The sequence below is a fragment of the Callorhinus ursinus genome, unplaced genomic scaffold, assembly GCF_003265705.2.
Source record: "Callorhinus ursinus isolate GAN/ISIS: 27379988/994484 unplaced genomic scaffold, GSC_fseal_2.0 scaffold64, whole genome shotgun sequence".
NCBI classification, from domain to species: Eukaryota; Metazoa; Chordata; class Mammalia; order Carnivora; family Otariidae; genus Callorhinus; species Callorhinus ursinus.
The window spans coordinates 4,019,254-4,045,129 of record NW_027397126.1 but is presented as its reverse complement, the minus strand read 5'-3'; the positions used below and the strand labels follow the sequence as shown (position 1 = coordinate 4,045,129).

Below are 25,876 nucleotides of genomic sequence, written 5' to 3'. Positions count from 1 at the left end.
TTAAATTTGAAGCTCATAGCTTTAGTCAAGTTTCGTTAAAACGAAAAGTGAAGTGGTTTCTTTGGGAGTGGAAGTTAATACTTTCTGTTCCTCTATGTCAGCTCTCGATCAATCCAAGTTGATATACCTGCTTTCACAGGCTCACCATGCATCTAAAGTCAGGCCACGACTTGAAGCATTCCAACATAATTCTTTACTCATTGGGCTAGAGATTTCCAAACTTTGAAAAAATACAAATTTCAGCTCAGCCCACCCTTTACTTAAATAAAGCTTTCTTACTGTATTGATTATTTCTCCTACTAAGAAAACTATGCAGGGAAAATGCACTTATCTTTCCTTTTTAAAATGAACAGTTTGGTATTTGAAGCTTACGTGCTGTTTTCTTCAGAATACTTAAGGTAGGACAAAGGCAAGCAATGAGATTTGAAACTATAGGACCTCCAGTCCCCAGAAGAGAGGAAGAAAGAACAGTTAATGTAGTGAATGCCAAGGAGGTGTGTGAGGGGTGCAGAATATGTCATTGTGAATATGGTACAATGCAGGCAAAGCCTTCACCCGTATGGCTCTTCTTTCCAGAACACTCCCAGTGCTAAATAGTGTGTTGTACTATGTCCATAAATATATTTGTAGCTATCACCCCTCTTGTTGTAAAATAACCATTGCATAGAGTGTTAATTACATAATTTTAAGTGAGTGATTACTGTGATGTGTGCTGATTATATAAACCAGGAATGTGCACATTCTCAAAAAGTAGTATCACACTGGATCCTGCTTTTATTCATTTATATGAAGCATGAATCTACCACATCCCACCTTCTTTATATTCTACTGGGGATTAGTACTGAGTTAATTAGATACAGAACATATCACACTTTTCAGCCCATGCAGTAGAACAAGCTTATTAGCTAAAATCTAGAGAAAGAAAAAAATCAAATTGCTCTACTTTTTAGTGACTGAGTCCTCTTTTCCTGTACTTGTAGGTAACGTTGTTCATTCCTAAGACTGTGGCAGGGGAGGAGGACATAAAGAGAGAAAGGAAGCTTCAAGCTCACTCCTGCTTCACTGTGAGCAATGCATGGGATTAATGCAATTTCTCAACCCCATTTAAGGTTCACTGTTCCATATTTTCCCAGGCTCCCAGACTTCTTATGAAATGATATATACATAAATTAGGGATACGTCGAAGAAAAACAGATACTAAAGCTCTTAACAAAAGACAATACACCTGATAACTTTCTACCCCTCCCTTTGTTCCTCCCTGTGGACCTAATTTTCAATGAGGGAAATACTTTTGCTCAGAAGCACTGGCTACCCCTGTAGTTCTTTTTTTTTTAAGATTTTATTTTTATTTATGAGAGAGAGAGGGAGAGTTGGGGGAGGAGCAGAGGGAGAAAGACAAGCAGACCGTGCTGAGTGCAGAGCCCAATGTAGGGCTCGATCCCACAACCCTGTGATCAGGACCTGAGCCAAAACCAAGAGTCAGACACTTAACCGACTGTGCCACTCAGGCGCCCCTACCCCTATAGTCCTTAGTGAAGCAGGTTTCAGGCCTCTTCAAGGTGAGTTTAGACTGTCTGGAAACTCTGAGTGAGTCAACAATCTGCCCATACATGTCATGTGGTCACTAGAGAGACGATACTAAGCTTATGGAGAAAGCAGTCAGCCTGTGCAAGACTTCAGCAGCTGGTGAGAGGGTGCCCTGACTTTTGATACCCTGTCGAGAAGGACAACCCAAGGATAACAGGGGCCAAAAGTGTCGAATGGGGAATGGCAGAGAGAGACTAACCTAGGCAAAGAGAAGAGTTCAATGAGACAGGCACTGTCTTCCATGATCAAAAGAGTCATGTGTCAGCAGGAAGTGACTTGCCCCAGGGTCAGAATGTGCATCCCAGGGAGGCAGATTTCAGTCCAACATGAGGCAGAACTATAAAGATGGCCAGAGACTGAACGGGCTGCCTCAGGAAACCTGAGTTTCCCATTACTGGAGATGTTCAGACCAAGGCAGAAGAAACTATTTATTGCAGATTTCAAAATGGAGATATAAGGACGGCACTAAATGGCCTTTAAGGGTTCTTTGCAATTCAGAGACTATATTATCATCTTCCCTTCTCTGGTCCTTAGCCTCAATTGGGGTCCTAAGAGAAACACTGGAAATCTTCCTATATTACAAATGAGATCTTTGCTAAACTCCCAACCTACCTTTGCCAATGGGTATGGCCTCTCTTGGTTGGTCTGCAACCAAAAAAGCTCTTATCTCTGGGCGCCTGGGGGACTCAGTCAGTTAAGCATCCGACTCTTGATGTCAGTTCGGGTCATGATCTCGGGGCTGTGAGATGGAGCCTGCATCAGGTTCTGCACTGGGCATACCACCTGCTTAAGATTCTCTCTCTTTCTCTTTCTCTTTCTCTCTCTCTCTTTCTCCCTCTGCCCCCTCTCCTTTCTCTCTCCCTCCCCCCTCAAAAAAGTGCCCTTATCCCAACCTGAGTAGAGCTTAATCTAAGTCAATTACAGATACCTACACAGACACCCTCAAGCCAAGTTGCTAGGTAGCCGGAAGTCTCAGATCTGAACCAATCACAGCCCAGATATTGGCTCTCTGCTGTTGGTTTACCAGGTCTTCAGCCCTTGCCATAGACCGGACCTAGTGGGCAAACTCAGATGCAAAAAAAATCACAGTAATGCAAAGACATCCCACCCACTTCACCCCTGCACTCTGGCACAACACGGTAACCCCTTATTCCCCAACTGTGCAACCAAACACACTGTATCCTCTTAGCCAGAAAACAGCCTTCTCCTGGACACTCATTCCTAAAAAGCTACGTGCCTATTCTTGCTTCTGCCCCCCATAAGAGACAGTCTTTAGTGATCTCTGATATATGAAATAAGACAAACTATTGATCACCATGTCCCATCAGCGACAGGAGACATTGCCAAGATATTCTGAGTGGCATTTTCTGTGACCTCATTTGAAGTGCTAGCTTCACCTCTCTCTACCGCACTATAGCAAAACCCTGCAATTGTGTAAATAAGACCCTGAGGACGTCCCATGGGAGTCACTGACAGGCATTCTTGCATACTTAAAAGCCACACAGTATTTCCTGACCTGCTCAAGGTCTTTGCTGTGCCACTTTTCCCCTTTACATGGGAGAAAATGAGCTCCTTCACACAATGGAGACAAAAGTTTCCTCTTCTTACTCAGGTCATGGCAACTCTGAATTCACTTCCATCCTGGGCAATAAGAAAACTTCTGTGGCAGTCCAAGGTGGCTAGCACCCTTGGCTATTCCCTCCCTAACCCCAGATGTAGCTGCAGGTGCCCCAGGGGCTCAGAGGATCTTTCCCAGCTATGATGCCTCTCCTCTAGCCTCAACCCTCCAGCCCTGTTGAATATCTGTGACTTCCATCCAAGTGCCTTGACCCGGCCCTTTGGACAGCAAGGTGATGCACTGCTTGGGCTCTTGAAATATCAGGGGCATTGATGTTCTGGCTTTAGGACCACCCTGGGATACCTGTTCTATAGTCATGGGCCAGAGCAGCCTCACTGTTGAGCCCAATTCGGGCCGCCAGGACCCCCAGGCAGCTGGTTGCCACCCAGATTCCATATTGGGGAGGGTAATAATCTTTTACATCTGTTTCAGCCTTTATGGTCCACAAGTACCACCATGGGCATTTCAGGCTGATTCTAAATTAGCCTCATCCGGGGTTAAGAAGGGCAGATGTAATGGCACTGCCATTTTATAGATGAGAAAAATAGAGACATATCGAAGAAACAATTCTAAAATTTATATGGAACCACAAAAGACCCCGAATAGCCAAAGCAATCTTGAAAAAGAAAAGCAAAGCTGGAGGCATCACAATTTCAGACTTCAAGTTATACTACAAAGCTGTAGTCATCAAAAGAGTATGGTACTGGCACAAAAACAGACACATAGATCAAAAGAACAGAGTAGAAAATCCAGAAATAAATGCACAATTCTATGGTCAATTAATCTTCGACAAAGCAGGAAAGAATATCCAATGGGAAAAAGACAGTCTCTTCAACAAATGGTGTTGGGAAAACTGGACAGCAACATGCAAAAGAATAAAAAGGGACCACTTTCTTACACCACACACAAAAATAAACTCAAAATGGATCAAAGACCTAAATGTGAGACCCGAAACTATAAAAATCCTAGAAGAGAACGTTCACAGGCAGTAATGTCTCTGACATCTGCCATACCATCTTCTTTCTAGATATGTCTCCTGAGGCAAAGAAAATAAAAGCAAAAATAAACTACTGGGACTATAAAATAAAAAGCTTCTGCACAGCAAAGGAAACAATCAACAAAACTGAAAGGCAACCTACAAAATGGGAGAAGAATTTGCAAATGACGTATGCGATAAAGGGTTAGTATCCAAAATACATAAAAAACTCAGACAACACCAAATCCCCCCCAAATAATCTAATTTAAAAATGGGCAGAAGAAATGAATATTTCTCCAAAGAAAACATCCAGATGGTCACCAGACACATGAAAAGATGCTCGGGGCGCCTGGGTGGCTCAGTCGTTAAGCGTCTGCCTTCGGCTCAGGTCATGATCCCAGAGTCCTGGGATCGAGCCCCGCATCGGGCTCCCTGCTCAGTAGGAAGCCTGCTTCTCCCTCTCCCACTCCCCCTGCTTGTATTCCCTCTCTCGCCATGTCTCTCTCTGTCAAATAAATAAAATCTTTAAAAAAAAGAAAAAGAAAAGATGCTCAATATCACGCATCATCAGGGAAATACAAATCAAAACCACAATGAGATTATCACCTCACACCTGTCAGGATGGCCAAAATCAAAAACACAAGAAACAACCGGTGTTGGTGAGGATGCAGGAACACTAGGGCACTGTTGGTGGGAATGCAAACTGGTGCAGCCACTCTGGAAAACAGTATGGAGGTGCCTCAGAAAGTTAAAAATAGATCTACTCTATGACCTAGTAATCGCACTACTGGGTATTTACCCCAAAGATACAAAAACACTAATTCAAAGGGATACATGCACCCCTATGTTTATTGCAGCATTATTTACAAAAGCTAAATTATGGAAGCAGCACAAGTGTCCATCGATAGATGAATGGATAAAGAAGAGGTGGTGTATATACACAATGGACTATTACTCAGCCATAAAACAGAATGAATCTCGCCATTTGCAGCAACATGGATGGAACTAGAGTGTATAATGCTAAGTGAAATAAGTCAGTCAAAGAAAGACAAATACCATAGGATTTCACTCATAGGTGGAATTTAAGAAACAAAATAAACAAGCAAAGGAGAAAGGAGAGAGAGGCAAACCGAGAAACAGACTCTTAACTATAGAGAGCAAACTGATGGCTACCGGAGGGGAGGGGGTGGGGGGGTGGGTGAAGTAGGTGATGGGGATTCAGGGATTTTATTTGTCCTGATGAGCACCAGGTGATGTATGTTAGTGTTGAATCACAGTATTGTACACCTGAAACTAATATAATACTGTATGTGAACTATACTGGAATTAAAATAAAATGAAATAAAATAAAAATAAAAAATTTGGGGGTTGCCTAGGTGGCTCAGTCAGTTAAGCACCAGCCTTCAGCTCAGGTCATGATCCCAGAGTCCTAGGACTGGAGCCCGCATAGGGCTCCCTGCTCTGCAGGGAGTCTGCTTCTGCTGCTCCCCCCGCTTGTGCTCCCTCTCTCTCTCTCAAATAAATAAAAATTTAAAAAATAAAAAATTTGGGGCGCCTGGGTGGCTCAGTCAGTTAAACGTCTGCCTTCGGCTCAGGTCATGGTCCCAGGATCCTGGGATTGAGCCCCTGCGTCGGGCTCTGCACTCAGCAGGGAGTCTGTTTCTCCCTCTGCCCCTTCCCCCACTCATGCTCTCTCTCTCTCTCTCAAATAAATAAAAAAAAATCTTTTAAAAATTAAAAAAAAAAAAAGAAAATAGAGACACAGAAGACGCCGCAGGTCGTATGAATAAATGAGGGAGTCAGTATAAGGGACTGTTGAGTAGTACTACTACTCCAATTACTGCTTCTACAACAATCATTCCTAACAACAACAGCAAAAGTAGCTTATGGATATGTTTACGAGTACTGACAGAAAGAATTCAGTTTCAGTACACAACATTAGAAAAGCAATGCTTCTAATTTAACTTTGCAACTTCAGTTAATTATTCTCTGGCAAGTATCCCCTTTTGAACAGGATTAGCCACATAACTGGTAGGGCCCAGTGCAAAATGAAAACGTGGGGACCCTTTTTCAAAATGTATTAAGAATTTCAAGACCATTACAGCAGAGCATTAAACCAAGCAGGGAGCCCTACGAGACTCACAAGTCACAAGTCCGTGAAGCTGGCCTGCTTTGGAGCCCCTAAGAGATATGTAAGTCTTAGTATAATGTTGAACCGTAGGGACAATGAAGGAAACATGTGTCAGTTCTCTGATTCTTCTCATTTCATGAAAACGTCTGTTTTTTGTCACCACTTGTAAATCTCATATCATCAAGAGTATCAGCAGAATCAGAGATGTGTCACAATTCCTGGACGGCAAATCTAGGGTTCTTTTCATTGATTCTTGAGATAATGCACTTCCCGTGGAGTTTTGATTCATCTCGCAGACCCTACTGAATACTATATAAAACAAGAACTAGAAAAGTGGCTCAATCACCATTCCTCCCCCTCTCAAGCCCTTCAGTCAAGAAAGGGTACAATGAACATGTTAAAATTAAACTAAGCCATGACAAGGAGAAAGGCTCCCTCTCTTAGCCCACTTATGAAGAGCCAACAATGTCTTTGAAGGCACAGCCGCACACAAGACTGGGCTAACTGGTTCTCACAACCGAGCTGCTAGACCTTTTCAGGCTGGAGAGGTCCAGTCTGTCCCCAGCCATACTCTACCCATTGCGATTCCCACCCCCAAGCGGGGAGACAAAGAAAAGAATGCTAAGAAAACCATCAAAGAGCTAAGATGAAATGTAGAATGCAATGGTATTCAAGTGCACTGTGATCAATGTTTAGATAAGAGCCACATTTTGTTTTTCACAAACACAGTAATACACGGAAGAGGGGTTTTCGCTAGGCTGATGTCTTGGGATTTGCTTTCTGTCTTCCATGGTCCTTTTTTCCTGACAAAGGACTTCCCATATTTACCCAATTCTAAGATGTATCTTTTTGTCCCTTTTTCACATCTCTGAAATCAGAACGCGCCTTCTAATCGGGTACGTGTTACAGTCACTGTCAGCCGTGAGGCAGCTGAGAGGGAGCTGTCATCGCCTGCATATGCTCAAATCTGCTTGTGGCTATTGTAGAATCATGACATGTGAGAAACATATATATCTACAGAAGCCAAAAAGAGCTTTCAGTAAGTACAAAATCACAATTCTATTGATATGAAAGCACTGCATCATAGCTTATTTAGAGGCGTTTGTCTTCTCTCTTAGTGTTACATAAACATAATTACAGAAAAAAGCATCTCAAATGTGATGAAACACTTCATATCTTTAATAGAAGGCAATACATGCCCCTGACATTTTTGAAGAGTTTGAAAAGCTTCACATGCACCCACTTAGAAGCCATCCAAAGTTCATACTGGGAAAATTCCTAGGTACTAATAAAAGACTAGTTTTTAAATATCCTTAATGGAATATTGAGGGTTTTTTGTTTTGTTTTGTTTTGTTTTTTTACTTTTTCCTGCTGTTTTACAACTAGAAATTCCCCAACCTGAAAACCTAAACACTAGTAAGAGGTCCCAGCTACGTCCAGTATATTGGTATTCTGATGTCAAACAATTTTTTCTGTGGTTATGCTTTTAGAGGAAATTCAAGAGTTCCAACGTAAGGTCCTAGAGCAACACTACCATATATAATACATATGATGCAAGCTACAGATGTAGTTTTAATTTTCATGTGCAACACTTTAAAAAGTTTAAAAAGTAGGTAAAATTAATTCTAATGGTACGTGTTACTTAACTCAATATATCCAAAATACTATTATTTCAACATGGAATCAATATAAAAAGATTAGTGAAACATTTTCTCTATGTTCGCCCTGTCTCTGAAATCTGGTATATACTGTATTCTACACTTAGGTTATATCACAGTTCACATTAGCCACATTTCAAATGCTCAGTAGCCACGCGTGGTTCCCATACTGGAGATTTATAGGACTAGTCAATACAGACATTTATCAGCAAAATAAAATAATCCCTTCCAGAACATCTTGCTCAAACACAGAAGCATTCAGCAGAAATTTAACCGTGGCAGCTCTTTCCACAGCACTCTTGTGCACGTGAACTATGATGAATTATCTCGACAATGACAACAGTACATTGTTCTGGAGCAATCCTGCTGAAAATAGTCTAGAGCAATGGTCTTCAAACTAGGTTACTGGTACATGAAATCTTTTCAAGGAGTATGTGAGCAGTGATAATTTGCATGGGATCCACTCTCAGATTCTTAACTCTCATGGGTCTTCTATACTATAACTGATCTGGTTGAAAACAAATTTTTTTCCACATGCTTAAAATTAAGCATTATTTCACAACTATTCTCAATACTGATCGCTTAAATGCATCATTAACTGGAAAGAAATGCACCTCCTAACTAATGGCAGTATATACTGTTGATGCTGATTCTTTTAAGTATAACCCCTAGAATGTTTTCCTATACCACAAAACATTTACACTGGTAAAACTGATACATAGAAATTGTATGTGATTTCTTTCAGATAAGATACATCATTCAGTTAAACTACTTAAAACCTGTCTTCTCAGATTGTATCTTCAAGTATCTTTTCCAATTAAAGTCAATCCTCATTTCATTTTATAAATAATTATATATTTTCTACCTCCCATTATCAAACACAAAACATGGTAGTTTCCAAACCAATTATTCTTTAGCTATACATACTTACCTCTTTCATAAAATACGGTTGAAAAGTTTGATTCTGTGGTCTAATAAAATTAATGGATTTTTTAAATTTTTGTACATGATTCTTAATTATTTTCAAAAACCCAATACCAGAGTTCTAAGAACACATGCATACATGTTTACCAAAGGAAATGATGCCTGCCGTCAGATTCCTTGTTTAATACATGAATTATAATGTTAGCTACATATTACGTTGTTTAATTTAAAATCACATGAGAAACAAAATTATTATTTAATCTCTTAATTTATTTTGAAGTAGATAAAAATCTCATTATAATTTTAATCTATTTACTTTGTTAGTAAACTATTTGACAAAAGGTGTCCCATAATTGATTTCTCTGTGGTTTTAATAATGCTCCTCAAAATGCATATCAATTCATTTTTCCATTGAAAAATGAAGTAGAACACTTTTTGTGAAGGTACAGTTGATTTGGCCGATTATTTTGATATGGACGTTGCCTTTGCCAATTAAGTTATATTATAAATATTTTCTATGAAATCAATGATCCAAATCTGCAGCCTCAAAGTTTTATATTTAAAGGATATAATAAATCAAAGACACTTTATCAAAATGTTTGTATTGGCTAAGGCATAGTGATCTAAGTATTTTGATTTTTCCAACCTTTTGTAAGTACACGGGATTAAAAATAATGCCTCAAAATGCAAGTACGATAGATATAATAGTCATTTGCTAAAACTCGATAAAGTCATTTTGGTAAACTTACCAGAAACTCAGAAATAAATGATTCAGTAAGAAATCCTTTCATAAATTGGGGCTTCTTTGCTTTCACGGAACTAAAGATAAGCCTATTCAAGTTGTCCATTACAAATTTTAAATTTTAATTAAAAAATTTAAATCATGAAAAATTACTTTTAGTGACAAGTCACTGTGATTTTTGACTTACAATTTGGACATTCATTCCATTCCCTTCTACTTATTTATGGGAACAAAATTTTCTGAGTTCTTAGGGCTCTAAAAGTGAAAAATAGGAATAAAATTTATACTGTACTGTCTCATTAGAAGTAACAGTCATCCTCGGAGTCACGAACTGACTTGGAGGAAAATGAACAATCATATGCACTTAAGGGATGCATTTCCAACCAAATTTGAGTTTTCATTTTTAGTAATTACTTATCAAAATACGTGATGTTTTATACGGTTCTGATAAACTGTCTACTAATAATTTAATCGTAAAAAGTTTAATATTTAATAGGCTTAGCATTATAGGAACACTTATTTCAATCCATGTATACTTTTCACAGAGATATATAGTAGGATGACCAATAAAAGGTTTTTAAACATAAGAATATATTACATTAGGATACATTACTGAGGGGACTTAAATAGAACAGTGATTTCAAGGAGATAAGATCATGAAAATTTCTGACTGTTCATGTTTTTTTTTCTTTGCTTTTAAATCAACAATTATGAGTATCAAGATCCTATGGTACTTTTAGTTCACTGAATGAATGTACAAATGTGATTAAATCATTTTATTTAAAAGTATAAGGATAATATGCTGGAAATAATAAATACAAACAAACTTATGGTAAGAAATTTCAGATGCCAACTTCAAGGTGGGTGATGGCGTTGATAGTTTTCAAAATGATTTTAGCAGGCCTATAATTAGAAAGTTTGAAAACCATTGCTATAGAACACAGTCTCAGGGAAGCCCAGAGGAAAACTAAGTGGGTGGAAAGGAAATTTAGAAAGAAAGATTTCTTTTATTTTATTACTATTTTTAATTTCTGAATATACCAGAGACCACTATAAGTTGAAGTATACTAGCTTATTTGCCGGGGCAGTTAGGCAACCCTGCAATGGGTGAAATTTTAGGGATATTTCTGAGCAATCCATAAACACTGTACTTACTCACTATGGTCACTAGGTGGCAAATACACACTGGGAACGAAGCCGTCTTCCCCTCTTCCCCACTTCCAAGAGCTCTCTCAGTTGTCCAATCTCCTCCTGCAAAGGGGAAAGGATATGAATAACAACGACAGTCACAACAAACAATAGCAAGAAATATTTATTTCCATTTGCCAGGGACAGTAATAAGCCCTTAACACCTCTAAAAATTTCAGGAATGGCCTTGCTTATGAAGGTAATCTACTCTTCATCAATACCATTCACAAATAATGTTAAGACATTCTATGATATAACCATGCACTTTGACCACAAAATCCAAACCTTATGCAGCTAAGAAATTCACCTCTGGTAAAACCAAAAAGCATCAGCAGCATCTATGACATTCCAAGCACAAGGCTACGACTTTCATTTCACTGACTCTTCAAACAACTCTAAAAGAGAGGTGCTAATATTACCCCCAAATTACAGGTGAGAAAGCAGGAAAATGGCGCCAAATCACTGGGTTAGTAAGAAAATGCAGGCTTGGCTTTTTTTTCCCCAATTCAATAGCCATGCCCTTGAGTATTATACCGTGTGATGTTTCAGTGGCATGTGTGTGTGTGTGTGTGTGTGTGTGTGTGTGTGTGTACATGGGCGCGCGCATGCATGCATCTATGTACCTTCCTGTATCTGGCTACGCACATTTGTAGTTCTGTGCTTCTGTGTGATTCTATGTCCGTGGTTCTGTGCATGTGGAAGTGTGTGTGCTTTCGTGTGTGTGCACACACACAAACACCTGTGCACCAAGATCTTTTGGATTTCTTTCTGGTAATCTCTACATCTGCTTTTATACTGTATAGCCATATCGGGAACTCAATAGTTTCCATTTTCTCTTGAAGAGACTAAGAAAAAGGTACATTAAAAGTCACAGCCTCCTTTGGAAAAGTGTTTATTTGTGTGTGCTTTTTTAAGTACCCGAGTCTCTGTGTTTTCATATGTATAAATCTCTGCTTACGTCTCCATGTCTGTGCATACGTCTGTGTTTCTGTTTGCAGCATGAATAAGTCCGTGTAAGCGTCTATATGCTTATGTTGGCAGATCATTCCTACATTTGATGTACATTGAGGATTGAGTGCCACATGGGCATAAGAGTACACTTGTAGATCATCTGTGTGTATGTACACATGTGCCAATGAGTATATATGTTGACATGTGAAGGCACACGTCTGTGCTTTCGTGTGCCTATGGATATGTCCGTATTTTTTTTTACCGTGTTTAGGTCTGTGTTGTCTGTAGATATATGTGTGTATGTCTCTTCCTTTTATATCCTGAGGATGTTGTGTATTCCTGGCGGGTACATCTGGCATCTGAGTGGACATCTGCGTGTGCACTCACACGTCTGTATAAACAAGTGCTTTTATGAAGTTCCGTGTGCGTGTGCCTGTAAGAGAGGTTTGGAGTGTGTCACCATCTGAGTAGGTGAAATCTTGCCTTTTTTGGAGGCAGGACTCATGTCTCTCTCTACATACGTAAGTCTGTGGAACTACACCTGTATTCCCATGTGCAGATGTCTGCATGAGTCCAGGTGGATAAGTAGCATCTCTCCCTATGTGGAAATGTTCAGTCCTCATGTTTGCTGCTTGCAACGGTTCATCTGTCTGAGTAGCTGCATGTTTGTCTCTGTGGACATGGCTGTGTGCACGCTTCTGTGGTTCATGTACTCATCTGTTCACATGCATACACATGGCGACACATTCAAGTGTCTGGAAGGTGTGCTGGATTCTGCCAGGGTGTGCATGCATTTCTATGACTATGTGCACAGATCACCAGACATGCATGCTTCTGTGTACATCTGCGTGCCTCTGTGTTGAGGTGTGTGTCTGTGGGCCTCCATGTCTATCTGCACATCCATGTAGAATTCCTGCATGCGTGGAGCTCTGTACGTATGCTTCCGCATGCGTCTGCCCAAGCTTCTGCAGCCATCTCTTTGTGGTTCTGTACATGTGTGTGGCCCTGCACGCTCCTCTCGTGAATCTGAGCGAGCCTTTGTGAGTGCAGATGTGTTTGCCCACATATATTTTTGTGTGGGTCTTTAGGCCTGTGTCTCTGTGGGTAGGTATATGCTTCTGCATAGAAAAGCATGTCTGCTAAACTGTTTCCTCTCTGCCTCTCTCTCTGGATCTATATAGAACACATCTCTCTTCTCTATAAAAGCATCTCTCTCAATGCATATACCCCTATCTCTGTGTGTGTATGCATGTAGAAATCTCTTTATGGATCCATCTCTGTTTTGTATCTGTGTGCATGTATATTTCTCCATGTACAAGTGCATTTATATGTGCACACCTGTGTGCTTGTGTATTTCCATATGCACACCCACACGCATGACTATTCCTCTGTGTACCCTCATCTGCGTTGTCATGCATGTGTGTGCACTTAAATGTTCATGGTAAGCAGGGGCACTTACGTTGCATGTGCAGGCATGAACGTGCTTATGCCTGTGTGTTCTGATAACAACTATGCTTCTGTGTGTACATGCATATGACTCTTTGGGCAGGAAAATGCCAGTAAACACATGTTTAAAACACATGTATCTACCTATGAATGAATCTGTATGTTGCAGTGTTTGGGCGAATGCCTCTGTGTCTGCATATCAGTAAAAACACATACACCTGTGTCTGTGTAGGGATGACTCTATGCATCTGTCTATGGGTATGTGTGCACACGTACAAACACATATGTGTTTGTGTGGGTTCAAGAATGCCTGTCTACATGTCTGCATAAATGTCTGGGGATGCCTGAGAATGTTTATAGGCCTCATGAGCCTCTAGAGGCATCTATGTGTTTCTGTATGTGCATATGTGTGTGCATCTGTGTGTTTGCATCTTTGAGGTTCTGAATCAGTAAATACATCCTCTGGATGCTAGCCAGGTCAACATATATGTCTGCATGCTTCTCTAGGTCTGTGTGAATGTGGATTATGTATTTATGACTATGGGTCACTCTGTGCCTACATATAGAACTGTGGGCACTTGCGTGGATCCATGTGTATGCATATGAGTATCTGTGTATACATGAAATGACCCCTGTCGGGACTCTGAGTTTTATGTTCATACTTATGCTAACCTATGTCTCTGGCTGTGGCTGTAAGAATATATGGTCTGTGGGATTATGATATATTTGGAGGTCTGGGTCAGTGTGAACATCCCTGGCACTGTGTGTGTGTGTGGGGGGGGTGTTCTAGTGTATGCTTATCCAGGATGAATGTATGTGTGTAGATGGGAGCACTTTCTTCCAGAAAGACTTTTCTGGTCATTTCTACCCCTGCTTTTCTATGATACAGCCGAAGGGGCTCAAGATTTTCTTCCTACTCTTGAGGTAGCCAAGAAAATAAACATTAAAATATGGGCTTCTTTGGAAAATGTTGCTGATTGAAGATGGTAATTATGGTATAATAACACAGAGGATTTTTATCATCTGAAGACAAAAAGCAGGTGGCTGCTCAGTTCTTCAAATCCTGCTGCCACTGCAGACATTTCTGTCAGAGACTCTGGCCTGCACCTACCTTCCCTCTCACCTTTGGCCCCAGCCGGAGCCCCACGCTGCCTCCTGGCTGCTCCAAGCCCAGGTCATATTGCCTCCATCCCACCTTCCTCTTCCCCAGGCTTCCCTATGACAAAGGGCCCCAAAGTTAAGACTCCGACTTTCTTCCTCACTCTACTTTGCTTTGGCTAGAAATTCAGATTAAGACACCTGGTGTTATTTAATCCTTACAACAGCCTGGGAGGCAGGAACCAGGTTCATCCCCAGTTTACAAAGGAGGGCTGAAGATCGGGGAATTCGAGTGCATTCTGTAGGTCATATGGCCAACAAACGGCAGGGGCAGAATTCAAAACCAGGCCTGATGGACACCAAATCCATATCCCTTCTACTCTACCACTGATCATTTCTACTATCGAATGTGCCCGGGTCCCAGCAACCAGTAAATGGGCGCATCTGCCTCCAAAGACTACATTCTAAACCTTGGTTCTTTCTTGAAATGACCTCATTTAATTCCCGGAATGACCTCAAAGGAAGTACCCTGTCCATGTTTACATGTGAGTATGCAGACTCAAAGAAGTGAAGTCACTTGCCAGAGTTCTGTGGGAACACGTGGGCCCTCTGTCCGAACCCTGTGGAGCAACATGTTGAGGCTAAATGTGATAGAGTGAGTATGTGCCTCGTGAAGTGCAGCTGAATGTTCTAGTGTCAGCATACATATTGCGCTGTCCTTGGTGTGTGAGGCCTCCTGCGTACTGTGTAGTGAGTTTGGGTATTATTAGAGGTGTCTGTGAAGTCTGGGGCAAGTCTGGGCGTCGTGCGCTGAACACGTGTGTTGTGGATTACGAGTCTCTGCGTATGGCTCTTCTCCAGGTTGTGGTCTGGGTCTCTGAGGACTGTGGGGCAGGTCTGAGGGTTCCGGGGCTAGTTGCTGGGTTAGGTGGCCTGTCTCTGGGTAGTGCTGTGAGGCTAGACGTTCTGTGGTGAAATGCATCGTGGGTTAGGTGTCTGGTTGTATAGCTAGTCTCTGTGCTATGGCATGAGGCTAGGTGTGGGGGGAGTCTGGTGAGGTAAGGTGAGTCTGAGTGCGGTGGAGAAAAATCTTTCTGTTACAGGGAAATCTCTTTGTACCTGTGGGTGGATGCTACATGTTTGGGGGTGATACGTCTTATGTTGTAGGGTGAGTCTGTCTGAAGGAATGTGGATCTAGGTGTTGTGGGGCAAGTGTATGGGTTTTGTGAAATATTAGTAAATTGTAGGTCCTATGAGTGAGTTTCTTGTGATGTCTGCGACTAGTATGATTCATGTATGCACTGGGAGGTTGGTCTCAGTGCACATTAAGGGAAGCATAGCAAGGGCAGACGAGGTGAAGCAGTGGACTGTGGGTTGTCTCTATGAATTATGGGTCCTGTGAGTCCTGAGCTTCTGATTTGGAGTAACTGTGCTTTGTGGGAGTGATTCTGGGTGTTCTGACTTTCATGGCTGTGATTTTTTGGGTGTACTGTCAGGAAAGTCGGGATTGTGGAACATGTCCTTTCATTATAGGGCATGTCTAGGTATTGTGGTGTAGACATTGCAGTCTGTACATTGTGAGATATATCTTGGAGTAATGGGGTGAGACTACATGTCATGGGTTGATTCTAGAGATTCATAGCAAATTGTTTTGTCATAGGGCCAGTCTTTGCATTGTAGGGTACGTCTATGCCTTATGGGGAATCTGTGTGGGTTTTTTTTTTTTTTTTTTAGCAGGGGGAGTCTCTCAGGTATGGGGTTGTGTCTGTACATGGTATGGCATTTCTAGAGGTTGTGGTCCAATGCTGAGTATCATGCGGCAAGTGTGTATGATACACACTGATTGCGGATGTGGTGTTGGGTGTGTTCTGGGGTTGTAAAGAGAGTATGGGTTATTACAGGTAAGTCTGGGTGTGGGGAGCTTGTGTTTGTGCTGTAGGACTATTTTATGTGCTGTAAGGCATATGTGCTTTATAATGTATTTCTGTGTGTGATGGGGTATGCCAGTGTGTAATTGAGTGTGTCTTGAGTTGGAGATCTTTATGTTGGGTGATGATTCGCTTTGTGGGGTGAGTTTGTGTGGCGGGGCATGTCTATGTATCATGGGGTGTGTCTCTCTGTGGTGTGGGGCAAGTCTGCATATTGTAAAGTTTATCTGTAGCATTGTGGGTCATGTATTGATTTTGTGGGGTGATGTGAGATTGTGATGAGATTTTGTGTGTGTAGGAGAATCTGAGTGCTATGGGGCATATCGGTGCATTGTGGGGAAAACCTGGTATGGGTTGAATTTGTATCCTGTGATTTGATTCTAGATGTTTAGGAGTGAATTTGCATTTGGGACAAAGTCTGAGCATGATGTGACCAGTGTGGAACTGTGGGGAGCATCTGCATATTTTCAAGGTATTTTGTACATTGTAGGATGCATCTTTTCATTGGAGGTTTTGCCAAGGTGTTGTGGGGGTGAGTATGTGCACCACAGACCGTGTCTAGGTTGTGGATCAAGGGTGCCTTGTGGGGCAAGGCTATGTAGTAAAGCATGTCTGTTGAGGAACAAAACTGTGTAATATGTCTTCATCTTGTGAGGTACGTCTGTGTATCCTTGGGCAATTCTGCATTTGGAGATAGTTTTTCTTTGTGAGGTATTTGTCTTGTGGGGTGACTGTGTGTGTGGGTGTGTTGGGGTGAATCTGTACATCAGAATGCAATTCTGTGTTTGTAGGAGAAACCTATGTGTTATAGAGTACACCAGTCCATAGGAAGCTAGCTGCATCAATGTATCGTGGAGCTATTTTGTGCATTACATGGAAAACATGTCTTAGTGTCGTATGGCAAGACTGTGAATTTGGGGGTGTGGCTGGATGTATGCCGTCTATTCTTACCACAGTGGAGTAACTTTATGTTGTAGAGTGAAGCTGTGCATTGTAGGGAGATTTTTGCATTGTGGAACTTAACTGTGGGTTCTAGGGCATGTCTTGGCGTTATGGGGTAAGTCTGGGCATTGTAGTGCAAGTCTGTTCATTGTAAGTTCACTGTACATATTGTGAGGCATTTCTGCAGTATTATGGTGCAAACCTGAGTTTTGAGGCCAATCTAGGTATTATGGTAATACTGAATGCCTATGGAGTAAGTCTTGGCATTTTTTGGAGAATTTCTACATTGTGAGGTAAATTTGTGCATTGTGCTGGAATTCCATGGGCTGTGGTAGGAGTCTTATGTCATGGAGCATGGGTGACATCATAAGTTGGTCTAAGAATTGAGGGGTGAGTGTGGGGGTTGTGGGAGAGTCTGGGTATTGTGAGGCTCATAGGCATGTTGTGGAGTGTTTCTGGATGCTGTGGCGCATGTCTGTGTGTTTGGGCACATATCTGGTGGTTGTGGTATGTGATGGACTAATTACTTGCTTTGTGGTTGAGTCTGCATTGTGGGATAACACTGGGTAGGGGTAAAGTCTGTGCACTGTGGGATGAATTTGGAAGTTGAAGAAGTTTCTATACATTTGTGGGTCCAGTCTGTTTTCTGTGGTACGTTTTAGGACTCCTGGACGAGGATGCCGGTGGGGGTGGGGTTAAGTCTAGGCATTTGATGATGTGACTGGATGTTGTGGAGGAGTCCACTGATTACGGAATATATGTTCTGAGAAAAGTTTGTAAGTTGTTATGCAATACTGTGTGTTTCTGGGGGGTCCATATCTTATGTGGAGTATCTGTGTCCTGTGGGATGTATGCTGTGGGAGAAGCTGTCCGTGTTGGAACAAAAGTGTGTGTTTTTGTGCCATTTGGGGTGCCGTGAGGTGAACATTATAGGGAGAGCTCTGCAGTGTTATTGGATTCTGTGAATTGTTTGGCACAAATTTGGAAATTGTGTGCTAAGTGTGTGATGGGGGAGCCTTTGTTCTCTGCGGTAGGCCTGTGAGTTGTCCGTCATGGTTGTGCATTATGATGCAGTTCTGTACATGGTGAGGCAACTCAAAAAACTGCGAGCTGAGCTGGAGTGCCGCTGTTCCTTTCTATTCATTTCAGGGCAACCGTGGGCATGGTGAGGATCTTTCCATGGGGGCATATTTTTATATTTTAATATGATTTGGCAGCTATTTTTAGAATCTGTGTGTCATATTGTGAGTTTGGAATGCTATGGGTCAAATCTGTGCAAGTTGGGGTTTTCATGCAAGTTTGGGGTTTGTAGGGTTAGTGTGCTGTGGGGCAAAAGTGTGTTACGCTGATCTATATCTTGAATTGTGAGTTGATGTGCTGTGATGTAATCCTATGTGCTGTGAGAGAAGTCTCTATGTTGTAGGGTGTGTCTACGTGTTGTAGTGTATGTGTGTGCAGTGCTTGGGCAAATCTTTGCACCATGGAGTAACTGTGTTAATTGTGAGGTTGTTCTATATATTGTAGGATGGATTGTGTCTTGTGATGCTGTTCCATGCCTTGCTGGGAGAGGAGGCTGAGTTTTGTCGCTGACCCCAAACGTGTTTTGGGATCCGTCTTCTGCTGAGGGGTGTGTGTGTGTGTGTGTGTGTGTGTGTGTGTGTGTGTTTTGTATCAACTCTGAGCATTGTGTGACACATCTATGTGTCATGAGTTGACCCTATACAACGTATGGCAAATCTATACGCTCTGGGTGGTTTTGTGTGCTTTGGTGTGGGTCTATGAGTGGAGAGCAGAGTCTTGGCTTATATCTAGGAATTGTAAAGAATGTCTGAATGACCGTGTCATGGAAAAGATACGGGGAGGGGCATGTTTCTGCATTGTAAGGAGAGTCTTGGGACATGAGATGCATCTCCCCATTGTGACTTGATACTGTGCATTGTAGGGGGCATATCAGTGCTTTGTGATATGATTCTGTGCTTTTTGGGAAGAGTCTGAGTTGTGCATTTGTGTCTGTGCATTGGGTTTTTTGCAATTCTGTATGCTGCACCATGAGCTAGTTGTTGGTGGAGCTAGAAAGTCTGTGTAATGGGTTGTGGATGCACATTGTATGATGTGTCCTTGTCCAGCAAAACAGGTCTAGGGGCTCTGTTGCTCCTATCTTCCCTGTAAGCCAGGTGTTTTCGTGGCAAGGTGAGGGTATGTTGTAAGGCACGTCTCTGTTGTAGGGCACGTCTGTGCACTGTTGCCCAGCTAAGTACTTTTGAGGCAAGTCTGCATGCTGTGTATTTCTGTCTGTGCATTAATGATATGGTGTTTCTGGGTACTGTGGAGTGAACCTGGGTATCATGAGGTGATTCTGGATGTTGTGACACATGTCTGTGCACTTTAGCATATGCTTTTGTGTCCAAGGACAAATCTAGGGTTGTGATATTAGATAAAACTGAGGAGGGTGGACCTGTGCTGCACGGGATGAGTCTGCACATTGTGGATTAAATGTTATATGAGGCATGTGTGTGTCATACACGAAGTGTTCTGACAGCTGTCTGGATTGTGCGGCATGTCTATGCATTGTATGGCATGTCCAGTTGTGGACGGGCAAGTCTGTGAGTTGAGGAGGTTATCTATGTATTATAGGGCCTCTCTGTGGTAGAGAAGTGGGGGCGGGAGGATGCTTTGCTGTGAGCCTTGGTGTTGTGGTTCTAGCATTTTCATTGTGGAGTGACTGCATACGTTGTGGAGCAAATCAGCTGTGTAGAGTGAGTCCGTGCACTGTGATTCCAACCTCTGCATGGAGACTCTGTGTTGCACGGCACACCTGTGTTACGAGGCAGGCCTATGCACTGTGGGGTTTATCTGGACTTTGTTGGGGTTTATACATGGTTTTGTGGTGCATGACTGTGCTGTGTAAAGCCTATGTGTATCATGTGGCAGTGTGGGCTTTGTGAGGCATACCTTGGCATTGTGTGACTATTCTGTGCATTAGGGGGCGAGTTTGTGGATTAGGGTTATGTCCATACTTTAAGAGGCATGTCTGTATGTTGTGGGGCAAGTTTGTGGGTTGTAATCTGTAAACAGTGAGTTGACTGAATGTTCTGATGTGAGCGTGGGTCATGCAGGCAGACATCTGCATTGTGGGAGACATCAATGCATCATGGGACATGTTTGCAGATTGTGGTATAAGTCTGTGGTTGTAGGTTGTTTTTGAGGTTTATATGTCCTGCATACCTTTCGGGGGACTATGTGGAGACAACTGAAAGTGTTCTGGGCCTTTGCACTGTGATGTAATTGTTCCCTCGGGGAGCTGTGGGTTGTGCAGGTGCTAGAGTGCACAGTGGGACAAGATGGCGCCCTGTGACACCATTCTCTACTGTGTGGGAGGAATCCGCACTGTAATGCTGGGTCTGTACAGTGTAGGGCATGTCAAGGTATGGTGTGTTGGCTCTGTGTGTTTCCACATGTTGTAGGTATTGTGAAATGAAGGTACTAACTGGAGCCAGTGTGTGGGTTCTATGCCTAATACAGGCATTGCCGGGTGCATCGGCTTTGTCATATGATTCTGCATATAGAAGATCTGTTTGTGGGATCTGGGGCTATCTGTGTGCTGAGGCACAAGCCGGTAGGTTGTGGAGCAGGTCTGAATCCTGTGGAAAGATAATCTGCATTATGGGGTGAGTCTGAGCATTGTGAGCAATTTGGGGTATACAGGTGATACTTGTGGGTTTTGACAGGGATGGCGTGATACAATTCTGTGTGTTGGAGAAGTCTATGCATTACGGATTGTTTCTAGGGATTTTAAAGTGAGTTCTTTATGTTGTGGGGCCAATGTGTTCTGCAGTGAGTATGTGTATTGTAGAGCCTGTGTGTGTGTGTGTGTGTGTGTGTGTGTGTGTGTGTGTGTGTGTGTATGAATGATAGGGTGCATTCAGCTGATGAGTCTTTGCGTGGCTAATTGGTCTGTATCATGGGTATGTTTATGCACTGTGATGTGTGTCTAGGTGTTGTGTGATGAGTCTAGGCGTTTTGCAGAGACTCTGTGTGGTGGCTGCTTCTGGGTGTTGTGGGCTAAGCGCCGTCATTATGGGAACTGTAAGCAAAGGACGGTGAGAGTGTGAGCTATGGTATGGTTCTGGGCTTTATGGGGGTATACTCCATGTGTTGTGGGCTGATTCTAATGATTTTAGATTAAGTCTTATCATCGTAGTCCAGGTCCTTGTGTAGAAACAACAACAATAATAGCAACAACAAGATCAACTAACATTGCTAACACCAATGCTGTACCGGGCATTGTTCTAAACACTGTACAGGCATTCACTCTCTTACTCTTAACAGCCCTACTAAGTAGGTACCATTACCATTCCGATTTGTACCTGAGAAAAATAAGGCACAGAGAGGTTACGAAACCTTGCCAAAGTCACACAGTTAGTAAACAACACATGTGGGATTGGAACCCAGGCAATCTGAATCCTAAGTGTAAGCTTTTAACCACAACCTATACCGCCCCTTTGTTTGGGGGTGCGCTGTCCTTGTAGCATGTCTCTGGACCTTGTGGAGTATGTCTACGTGTGGTGGCATGTCTTGGGTTGCAGAACAGCTAGGGATTATAACATTCATCCAAGTAATATGGGACTTCTGCGTGAATTGTGGGATGGTGTCATTGAAAGGGCATTCTTTTATATGGTTAGGGTGTCGAAGTGTTAATGTTTGCCCTGTGTGGAGAGGCTTTCTGTTGTGGGCCAACTGTGTAAGTGGTATGCCAAGCCTCTGCTTTAAAGGCAACTTGTGAGGGGATGCGATTTTGTGATTGTCAAAGGATTTTGTGTGTTTGCATGAGTACCTATTTTGAAAGGTGTGCTTACTTGTGAGTGTAGTCCCTGGATTATGGCACGTATCCGTGCCTTGTGGAGTGAGTCTGGGTGTTATTGCTCAAGTCTGCTTTATGGGGGAAGTTTGTACGTGGCAATGAAGTTCTGTGAGTCATGGGGGGACCATGATTTCGCTGTGCGAAATGTGTCTATGTTGTCGGGGTCTCCAGGTATTCTGAGGCTCATTGCTACATGGGGGGGGGCGGTCTGGGCGTTGTAGGATGCCTCTCTGTGTTGTAATGTGTGTGTGTGTGTGTGTGCGTACGTGCATGGGTATGTCCTCATGGAATGCATCTATGCATTTTGGGGCCTGTCTGTGCTCATGGGAAGTGTCTTCATGTTGTGGAACATGTTTGTACAATAGAGGTGAGCAGGCATGTTGCGGGGGGATGAGTGTGTGCCTTGTGGAGTGAGGGTGTGTGTTATGTGATGGTGAGCACTGTGAGGCTTCTTTGTACATACTGAGGCACCACTAGGTGTCTTGGGCTATGTAATCTGTATCATGGAGTGTTTTTGGGATTCGTGAGGCAAGCCTTAGTTTATAGGAAAGGCCTTATGTTGTGGGTTTAGTCTGTGTGTTATAATGTGACTCCATGCATCGTATAGAGTATATGTGTACAAGCTGAGCTGTTCTGGAGCAAATCTGTGTATTGTAGAGCATGTCTAGGTGTCTTTGGATGAGTCTGTGTATTGTAATGAGTCTGCATCATGGGGAACCCCTGAATTGTTGGCTGTGTCTGTGTGTTGCAGGAGGAGTCTTTGGATCATGTCACAGTGTTGTACATTTAGGAGCATGAGTTTAGGAGCATGTTTGTGAATAGAAGATATAGCCACACATTATAAAACAAAAATCTGAGTGTGGGAGGGTGTGTTGGTGTGATATAGGGTATATCACTGAGTTGCAGGATGCATGCATGCGTGTTTGTGTGTGTGTTGCGTTGTGTTGTGTTGGGTTGTGTGTCCGTGCCTTGTAGGGTGAGGCTGGGTGTTGTGCATCTAAATATTGTGGAATGAGTTTGTGTAAAATGGAGCAAGCCTGTGCACTGTATAGCAAATTTCTTGACTGTGATACAGTTCTGTCTCATGTGAGCGGCATCTGGCTTAGGGTTCTGTCTGTGTTCTGTAGGGTGTGGGGGGCTATCTGTGTGCTATAGAGTATTTGTACATGTTCTGGGGCTAGTCTATGTATCACATGGTGAGTCTTGGTGTTGTCAGGTTCTAGGTATTTGGGGCAGATCAAATACCTTTTCGCTTTAATAGTAATGGTGGTGGGGTGGGAGGGGTGATAGTAATATAAATTAACAACTGCAAGAGTTCCTATGTGCCGGGCACTGTACTAAGCACTTGACATATCATAACTCATTCAATCCTCACCAACAACCCTTTTGAGTAGGTACTATGGTTATCTTTGTTTTACAGAGGAGCAAACTGAAGAACAGAGAAACATACTTACCAAGGTGATACGATTAGAAAGGGGTGGGACCTGGGTCCTAACGCAGGTAAGTCTGTGTCCAGAGGCCTTGCTCTTAACCGCTACACAAGTTGTATCTCTGTCGCGGGCCAGAGTTGTAGCTCAGTAATATGGTAAAGTAGATCTGTAAACTACGATGGAAATACTTGCATTACAGGGGTAATGTGTGTGTTGTGTGTCTGTCTATGTGCTGGGAAATGTTGATGTGAACGGTCAGTTTTCCATTCTAGAGTAAGTCCGTGTTATGATGCAAATATGTGCACTGCAGAAGAAATCTATGTGTTTCTAGGCACGCCCATGAATTGTAAGTTTTGTGAGTATGATTATGTTGTGGGACAAGTCTCTGCCCTGAAGGGCTTGCCTGTGCACTTAGGGTGAGTCTCAGTGTTCAGTGGTGTTTGTGTGCATTGCAGGGCAAGTATGCATATGAATGGGAGAAGCTGTGCATTTTGATGGAAATCTGTGCACAGCTTGAGCATCTCTTGTTTATGGGTAGCAGTGAAACTAGTCTACGTGCTTTGAGGCAGCTCTGGGGGTCGTAGAGCAAGTTGCTGCACATGTTTGGGGCACATGTTCACAATGTGCAGCCACCATAAGGAATGTGGGTTTTGGGAGATGAATCTGCAGGATAAACGCGTGTTGTGACACAATTACGTGCACTGTCAGGGTGGAGCGCTGTGCTGCGGGATGTGTTTGTGTGTTGCATCTGTGTTGTGAAATGAGCGAGCGGAGTCTGGATCATGCCTGTGACTGTGCCCTGAGGGGCGGATCTGGACACTCTGGAGACAGATTCAGTGCGGCTGTGGCATGGGTGTGTCTGTCATAGAGCAAGTCTGTCCACTGTAGGGCCAGTGTGCATGCTGTGGTGCGCTGCTGGGCACCGTGGGTGGTGTCTATTTATTGCAGTGTGTCTAAGGAACTGGGGGCATGTTTTGTGGACACTGGGCCACAGGGCGCATTGTGTGGAGACCGTCCTCATGGTGGAGGTCAAGATGCGGCGGGGCAAGTGAGTGCACCACGAGGCAAGTATTTGTATCGTGTGGGAGCTGCATGTGTTGTGAAGTGAACGGGTGCACAGTAGGATGAGCTTGGGTGTTGTGGCCCAATTCCTGTGCACCACGGGGGGGATATATGGGCTGTAAGATATACCACTGCATCTCTGTGATGTGGGGTGAGCTTGTCTGAGGGCTGTGGAGAGTGTCTGGGCTGTAGGTTTAATCTGTGTGCCATGGGGTAAGTCTTCAAGCTGTGGGGTGAGTCTGTGTTCTTAGGGGCAAGTCCTTGTGCTGTGGGACAAGTCTGTGTCTTGGGGAGAAGCTGTGCACCCTGGGGCCAGTCTGCCTGAAGTGGGGAGGTCCTGTGTCCCATGGAGAAAGTATGTGGGGCAAATTTATATGCTGTAGGGAGTGTCTGTGTGCTGTGGGACATCTCAGTTTGTGGGGCAGACTGTTCTATGGGAACAATCTTTTGGCTGTGGGGAGAATCTGTGTGTTGTGGGGAGACTCTCTATGCTATGGGTTTAGTTTGTGTTTTGTGGGGTGAGTCTGTGTGATTTAGGTAGTGTCTGTAACCAATGGAGCAAGTCTGGGTCCTTGTGGGATGGTCTGTGTCCTGTGGTGCTTGTCTATGTGCCATGAAGCAAGTCTGTTGTGGGAGGGTATGTCCCTCTGTGTGGGTCTCCAAGCTGTGCCGGGAACTGTGTTCTGGGGAGAAGTCTGTGTTCTGTGGAGAGTCCATGTGCTCTAGGGTGCATCTATGTGTTACGGGGTAAGGCTGTGTGCCCTGGGGCGGGAGGGGGGGTAGGAATCTGCGTTCTCTATGGAGAGTCTTTGGGATGTGAGGGGAGTCTGTGCCCTGGGGAGAATCTTGGCCATGGGTTCAGTCAGTGGGGCACTGGGAGAAATCTGTGTGCTGTGGGGAGAATCTGTGTGCCATGGGGAGTCTATATGCCATGGCAGAGACCATGTTCTGTGGTGAGGGTTTCTATCCCGCAGGGCCTGTCTGTGTGGAGTGAGTCTGTATTCGCTAGAGAGACTGGGCTAGGCAAAGGGCCTGTGTGATATTGGGGCAGTCTGTGATGTCGGGGACTGTGTGTGTGTCATGGATAGAATCTTTATGGAAGAGTAAGTCTGGGTCACGTCGGGCAGGTCTGTGTCCCTTAGGTGAGGCTTTTTGCCTTGAGGAGAATATGTGTGCCTTTGGGTAAATCTGAGTGATATGGGGGATGTCTGTGTGCTGTGGGGCAAGTCTTTCTGCTGCGGTGCTTGTCCATGTGTCATGGGTAGAGTCTGGGTGCTGCAAAGGTAAGTGTGTGTGTGTGTGTGTGTGTGTGTGTGTGTGTGTGTGTGTGTGTG

General features: G+C 43.3%; 1 long non-coding RNA gene across 4 annotated transcripts in view; it reads right to left on the bottom strand.

The window, feature by feature from the left end:
* LOC141371276 (uncharacterized) overlaps positions 1-25,876 on the bottom strand; it is a 64,560-nt gene that overhangs the window by 34,839 nt on the left and 3,845 nt on the right. For 2 of the 4 annotated variants that reach the window (XR_012376095.1, XR_012376096.1), the window contains 2 exons: positions 23,505-23,653; positions 10,792-10,887 (listed from right to left, as the gene is read on the bottom strand). This is a non-coding gene — a long non-coding RNA (uncharacterized lncRNA). The remainder of the gene's footprint in view (positions 1-10,791; positions 10,888-23,504; positions 23,654-25,876) is intronic. The other 2 variants (XR_012376093.1, XR_012376094.1) reach the window with 1 other exon arrangement.